This window comes from Pinus tabuliformis, chromosome 4_2 (genome assembly GCF_031772625.1).
Source record: "Pinus tabuliformis cultivar Carrire ecotype Pingquan chromosome 4_2, CPIR1, whole genome shotgun sequence".
NCBI classification, from domain to species: Eukaryota; Viridiplantae; Streptophyta; class Pinopsida; order Pinales; family Pinaceae; genus Pinus; species Pinus tabuliformis.
The window spans coordinates 1,133,974,814-1,133,982,648 of NC_142304.1; the positions used below are offsets into that span (position 1 = coordinate 1,133,974,814).

The window sequence follows — 7,835 nt, forward strand, 5'->3', positions numbered from 1 at the left end:
CTATAGGGGTCCCCCAATAAACGCGACGGTACGCGGGGGCACAAGTCCGTATTAGTGCTATCGTCCCTCAGGAGGAATCACCCACCTTCGTAGAGATCGATAGTCACTATGTTTAACGACGCCGGAACACGTCTCTACCTAGACCTCTACTGTGTTTCGTTATGTTTCAAAGCGTTGTTAGATAAATTCAGTTCTTTTTAGGTTGATCTTGCTTAGCAGTTTGCCTTTATGGATCACCACGTGATGTATGATACAACTCCTAAATGCAGTCTAAGAATGATAAGCAAGCTTTTTCAATTCTTTCAACTTTATGAAAATCCTAACTACTGAAGGAAAAGAAAGACATCATCTTTTCAAACAGATCATAGAGCACACACTGATGCACTTTTCCTAAATCGACATGCAAACTGTGAATATGCACATGCACAATGCAAGTATTTCTTTTCTTCTCTCTTAATGTTGATGTATTACAAAAAGAAAGCTGTTGTACGATTTCGAATTCAATTTCAAGCGAAAGCAAACAAGTATTTGTCCAATAATCAAAAGAACACCTTAAGATTTACTCGTTTCTACACAAGAAATACTGAAATTCGAACCATATAACGAAAGCAAATGCTCAAGCAGCTATGAATAGCAATAAACTAGCTCTTAGAATCACAACGACACTTTCTTACAGGCCTAGATTCAAGAGGTAATAGCAAGACTAGTTCACTTTCGCTACGGGAAACTGTGAATGAAAGCAAGAAATACAATAAGAACAATCACGGTTTCTACATACAACTGAGGCGGAATGAAGGCAAAGAAAGTTAGTTTCAGCTGGGTATACAGGTTGACAACAGGCTGCAAAAACAATATTGAAAACTGGGCAACAGACAGTAGGGAACCCCAGTTGCACAAGGCAAAACTGGATCAGCGCAGGTACTGCACTGTCAATTTGACATGCAACGCAGGTAGCCCCTTCGGGACCTGCGTTGCAGCGCAGGTAGCCTTTGCTGTAGCTGCATTGATGAGACAACTCTCGTCTCTCTCAGATTCCGGGTCACAGTTTGCTCAAAAATCAATGGTTTTTGGCCAAATCAGAAGCTATCAGTCAAGTATACACTAGAGGATGATTAAGGAAGATGAACACTATCACAAAAAGCTAAAAAGAGTCCTTGTGGATCAGCTCTTCAAATCCTAAACATGCCCAACACTGGGCTAGAGTAGCTGCCCTCTACTTTGCATTCGAAGGATTCGAATGCAGTTCGATTCGGTACTCCCTTTGTTTAAGAAATGAATAGCAAGAATACACAAGCTACCAACAAGACACGCTCGCCAGCGGAGTCGCCAGTCTGTTGTGGGGGAAAGTATCCAACTCGGAATGACCCTAACCCACTCTAAGGGTGACAGTTCCTTAGCAACAGCTGAAAGCAAAGCTATCTAAAGTTACTTCTTTATGACATGCAAGAGATAAAAGGAAGAGATCCACTTACCGATGTCTTGCGCAAATGGTCGATCCAACCTCCTCTATTTGCCGCTTGCTCCCAGCTCCAAGTCTTTTCACAGGCCCAGCTACACGAGATCCTGCAAATAAGACAAGAAAGGAAACTACAAGAAGCATGCATTCATAATCGATTCAAGGATTAGCATAAATCAAATACGCAAGTAAGACAATACACCATTGAAACACATGCGAATAGAAGAACCTCAAATGCTTTATTAATATAAGGAAGTAAGGTTCAGGCGGTGATACAACCATAAGAGGTCCAATCCAGCATCACCTTCCCGACAGAGAGAAATCTCTTCTTCACCTCCCTCAAGCAATCACCCAATGCTCACAACTGTAAACCAACAACAATTCTTTGCACTAAATTCCGGCCTCCAGATCCCATGGGATGAGATCCTTATATAGAGTTTTGGAGTGAAGATAAGTCAGCTGGATGTGTGACTTGTTGTCCTCTTCAACCCCAGTTGTTCTTCAGTCCTTGAGTCCACTCGGAGTTTCTACCTTCCACTTGGAGTTTTAGAACCTCTTAACTCATCATTAGGCGAATCTTCTGATCCAAGTTTCAATTTGGAAGCTTCCTGGGCACTGGCACATTGAGAAAAGATTCCTCCACATGTCAAAGTATGCCCAGCACAGGTAGCCTTTGTTGCACTTGCTATGCAGCGCAGGTACACCATAGAGCTTTTGACATTCAGCGCAGGTGCTCAGTGGAGCAGTTGACATGATCCAAAATTGCCCTGTTTTTGAGTGTTTTTTAGTGGAGAACTGATTTGCAGTGCTGTGGTTTGCTGACCTTGTTCCTCTAAGGGTAAGAACAACATGTTTAGGGACTTTGGATCCCTTAGATTATTGACATTTCATGCTCCATGCTGTAAGGCACAAAAATGTCTATAACATACTCCCTGCATATTATGGGCCAATATGATCAATGACGATGTTAAGAATTTCTGCACATTATTAAAACGAAGATGCGGTGCTCACAGAGTATATGATGCTGAGAAGCTGAATGTCCCACTTTAGCCTCCAAGTAGAGGCCTTTGGCTCAGAAATTAAAGCCACCACAGTGCACTGTAGAGTTCCTTGCAGCATCGTGAGAGCTGTTAATGAAATTTCTGCTGGATATTTCTTAACAACTGGAGCCTGAAAGGTAAGCCATCCAGACCAAAATAAACAGCCGGCAAACAGCATCAGTGCTCCAAGCAGCCATGTGTTATGAAGAACCCTATTGAGCCTAATGAGAACAGGGCCCTTGTAGAAGGTCATAGTCATTGCACCACCCACACATATAATGGTTCCTACAACTTTGGCTTGGCCATATCTACTCCTGATATCAACTTTCTCCAGTCTAAAAGCTGTGGCCATCCCAAATGTGACAACAGGAACCAGGTTTGACGTTGCAGAAGAAAATGTAGCGGAGGTGTAATCTAGGCCAGCAAAGTAGAAATTCTGAAATAGAGTGGTCTTACCCAGCCAGTGCAAGCACAAAGATCTGCCAGAAGATGGCACAGGTCTTTGCAGGGCGTTGGTTTCTTTCAAGAAAAAAACAAAAGGAGAAATAACTACTGTAGCAACAGCCAGGGTGTAAGCTACGAAAACAAAATGACTCATTCCTTCATCCAGAGCAACTCTGGTAATGATATCCATGCCGGCCAGGCAGAGTTGAACTGCAATCTCAGCTAAGAATGTTGCAAATGCAAATTAATCAGCGAATGGTGAGAGCATTTCAAGGATGAGTTCGATTGGCTGTTTATGGAGGCTTCCACTGATGGAGGGTGAGCTGGCTAAGTGCACGTTGGCCCCATGCAAACCATTGGTCCTCACTGTAGTGTAATTATGAACTATAGTTCTCTGCCTGTATTCACTTCCATCAATTACGTTGGATTTTAAACAACCACCACTACCTGCTTTCAATTTTCTTCTTGAGATGGCTGAGCACACGTGTTGATTTCACCCACCGAGCGTTGTTCGAACTGGACGAGGGTGGCCAGTTAGCTGGCCACCGATTTTTTAATCCCAACCATCTCATTTCTCATGCTGTTTACGAATTACATTCATGCAAATAGAGGAACGAGTTTAGTCACGTACCTGCAAGTCGTGTGTGGTTGCTGTGAAGTGCTGAGATCTTTCATTTGCTGCATGCATTTGTTTTTGTGATTGCATGTGGCTTGGCTGCTGATTTTTTGGTTGTTTTTTTCTTGTGCAGGTGTCCTCTGGCCAGATCTAAGCTCCAGGCATTTGTTTCCACGTTCAAATCTGCACATTCAAGCTGCTACTGCTGAATTTTCACAAGACCAGAACTTGTTTTCGCCATTGCTCCCAAACGGTAAACCGGATCGATCTGAAACTTGTTGAGCACGTTCCTATCATCATTATGCATCTCCCATAGCAAAATTGCGATCAATGGATGCACAGATTTCGAGAAAAATGGAAAATGGCTGAAGATTTCAGAGATCAATTTCTCGGAAACCGTGCATCGGAATTGGCTGAAACTGCTTGGGTAGGCTACTATCACCTATGTGCATCTCCCCATGAAACAAGTTTTGAAACGGATGCACGGATATGGAGAAAATGAAAAAATGGCTGATGGTGATGGAGGCTAGTTTCTTGGAAACCGTGCACCGGAATTGGTTGAAACTGCTCAGGCATGTTGCCATCACCCCTGTACAATTCCCCATAAAACGGTTTTTCAAATGGATGCATGGTTTTAAAGTTATGGAAGAAACAAATTCTGTTCTATGTGTTTTCTCTTCAAAGCATTTTGCAAGTTTTTGCGTGGAAAGAAAAACTGAGCTTGGGCTGTGATGCAGGTATGGAGATGATGGAGGAGGAGTTTGAAGATTGCAGGAGGACTTCTGAACCCTTGAGGAAGCTACCATGTTCGCCAAACCACCTTTTTGAAATCCATTTCTAGCTTCCTACAATTTCTACAGGAACATCCTGTAGAAGCACAATGAGGTGGAAAAGATGATGGAGAAGGGTGAGGAATGGGAACATGGATGCTTGCAGGCATAACCAATGGATTCCAAGCTTTAGATCCCCTTCCAAAATCGAATCTGGCTCGCTTGAAGGTTCTACAGGATGTTTCCTGTAGAAATATAGAACTTCCTGTAGAGGGCACAAAAACTCCTTTGTCTTTGTTTTGAGTGATCCTCCTGACTTGCAATGTCATTGCTGCAACCTGAAATTATTCAATGAAAGTTAGATTTATTTTTATTTTTCTTTTTATCTTCTTTTTTTTTGAAAAAAAACAACTAGGGTGCCTCATGGAGGTTTTCACCCTAATTGCCTGCCCTGGGCGGCTCCAAGGGAGGTTTTCACCCAGAGATCTTATTCTCGTTTCTCTTTTTTCCAATCCATTGACTGCCTCATGGAGGTTTTCAATCAATGAGCCAATCTAAGGGACCTCTGAGGAGGTTTTCACTCTAGATTTTTATTTTTCTCTTATTTTCATTTTTTCTCTTTTTTTTTTTTTTTTTTTTTATTATTATTATTATTATTATTATTATTATTATTATTTTTATTATTTTTATCTACCCTACCCTACTTGAAAAACAAAATCGTTCTCAAGTATAAGAATAATTCCAATGGAGCCATGTGCACAACGAGATTAGAGAAAAAATGATGTGAAGGCTCGAAATGCATGCTTGGACAACTATCCAGACTTTAGAGACCAAATGATCTGACTTTGAAGGGATCAAACATAGCTGAGGAAGAGAGTACCGCTGCAACTTAGTGACCGTCTGAAACCATATCTCAATATAGCTTTGATATCGATGGTCCTTTTGCTGATCTGGATCATTCTTCATGTCACCTTCTATCATGACCTTCTCATCTTCCTCTTTTTGCTGATCTTTCTCTTGAGTACATGGAGGATTTGATGGTAACCATGAGGGAACTCTCTCGATCTCTGATTTTGATCTCTTCTCTTCATCAAGTGCAGCCCATGGTTCTTTGATCTCCTCTTTGGAATCTTCTTTTTCCTTTGGTCCTTCAATGTTGTCAATATAATCTCTGTTTTGCAACACTCTTCCTGAGCTTTGGTGAACATCATTGAGCTCAAGAGGAGTCATTTGCACATGTGCCTCAGCTTTGCAATTGGGTTGAGCTACTCCATTGTATGGCTTTGGAAATGGTACGGCTAGTTGAGTGGAGGTGTGAAATTGAGATGGAGATGGATGGCATTGTGGTTGGGTAGGCATTTGGGGTTGCCTTGGTGGAGGAGGAGGCGATGGTTGTGGATGAGCAGGTGGTGGAGGAAAATAAGCGGGAGGAGTGTTGTATTGGGGCCTCCACCCCTGATGATGTGCATTCCACTGAGGCTATGGCTGAGCATAAGAGTGAAACAAATGAGCAATTGGTTGGGCATAATATGGATCTGTGAAGGAACAAGGAGGAGGTGTGAACCAGGAAGGATGAGCAGGGGGAACCCAAGAAGGCATGAAAGTGGCTTGATAGGGGTCATAATAGGTCTCAGATGTCCCTTGCAGTTCCTGCTGGTAAGATCTAGGTCCATGTGGCCTCCTTTGGTTCATATAATGGAGTGGTTCAGTGGCTCCTTTGGCTCTCTGATATGCAACTTTAAGTCCAGGCAAGGAAGGGCACTGATTTGTAGGATGGTATTCTTCACAGATGAAACACACTTCTAGGGAGTGCATTGGACATTCGTTCCTAGGATGCTTTCTAGTGCACCTAGGACAAAAGATGACCAAAGCGCTCTTGGCTCCCTCTTGCTTCCTTTGGATATATAAGGTATCCAGTTGCATGGCAAGAAACTGCCTCATATCACTCTTGAAATCTTCCATTTGAGTTGCAAACTCATTCTTGGACAAGGTATTGCTCCCAAAATTTCTACTTGTAGCCATTTTCTCCAGAGGAATGGTTTCTTCTTCTTCTCCCCTTGAGGTTCTTCAAATATGTCTTGCTGTCCACCTAAGGGTTCTTTAATCACAGCCATCGAAGAAGAGAGAATGTTGGTTGTGTGAAGCAGTGGGGGTGTTGTGCAATCATTTTTCTAACTTATTTCTACTCCTACAAGGCATGAAATGAAATCTTTTTGGTTGATTTTTGTATTTTTCTTCTTGTGCCTGCAAAACTGAAATAGATTGAACTGCAACTAACTATCTTGCTAAAATGAAAATGTGGAATTGAAATGAAAGCAGGAAAGGACTAATCTATTTTGCCCAAATGAAATTGCAAGAATGAAATGCTAGTCTATGCTTGCAGAATTGAAATGCTAATCTACGCTTGCAGAAATGAAATTGCGGAATTGAAATGCTAATCTATGAAAGCGGGAAAGGATAATCTATTTTTGCATAAACGAAATTGCATGATGGAAATGAAATAAACTACTTAGCAGAAGATTGTAGTGGAAAATAGAAGAAAGGCGGCAATCACCAATACTCTGACGCTTCCCCGGCAACGGCGCCAAAAAGATGGTGGGCTCCAGTATTGTAGCAATAATGCTACAACTCCTGTAACTCCCTTCTTTAATTTTATCAACCCGGTAGTTCGTAACAAACTTGGAAGCGACGGTGCTGTATGCACAAGTACTAGCTCTTGCCGCAGCTGTCACTTGGTCAGTTGGCACAAGTCCACTAGGAGCTTAAGCCAACTTCTATGAGCTCTTGGAAGAAGCTTTTTAATTGATGGATGAAAGCTAACTCGAAGGAAGCTAATCTAATTGCAAAAAGAAACTGAAAGCCAAAAAGAAACGCAAACCCTAGCAAACCCTAATTCTACCAGCTAGTCCTACTGACGCAAAGGAGAGCATGCAAACTACTGAAAGGGATGCCATTACTTCTATGAAGGTGAAATACATGTTTCTAGACTACCTCTGTCTGAAGAAAACATATTTTTGTATTTTTGATTAAATTGTTGGAATTATCATGCATGTGCTTTTAACTATTTTTGAATGTGCAGAGGTGGATCAAGGAGGAGAAATGCTTGGAAGAGATCGGGAAGGTTCAGAGAGGGTCTAAGGGGTCCCCAACACCCTTCCAGAGAGTTTTACAAAGCTTGGCTATCAAGAAACCTCATTCGTGAGCTTCTACAGGAAGTCTGCAGGGGTTCTACATGATGTTTAGGATTTCTACAGGATGTTCTGTAATTTTTCTACAGGATGTTCAGTAATGGAATTTTGGATCATGGATGGAGGGAAAAAGGTTGAGGAATGAGTATGGAGGCGAAATAGGGGTGTAGGGGAGTTCAAGACTTGGAGGATGGAGTTGAGGAGAAGGTGTAGATGGATGGACTTGTTCCAAGAAGGCTGGAATAATGTTGCACAAGAGGTAGGGTTATGAGGGAAATGTGGCAACGTGAGGCAAGAAACCAAGTGAGGAGATGGAGAAGA

General features: G+C 42.1%; 1 pseudogene; it reads right to left on the bottom strand.

Moving 5' to 3' along the window:
* Positions 1-2,443: 2,443 nt before the first annotated feature.
* LOC149173669 (WAT1-related protein At5g07050 pseudogene) lies at positions 2,444-3,130 on the bottom strand (annotated as a pseudogene).
* Positions 3,131-7,835: the final 4,705 nt, after the last annotated feature.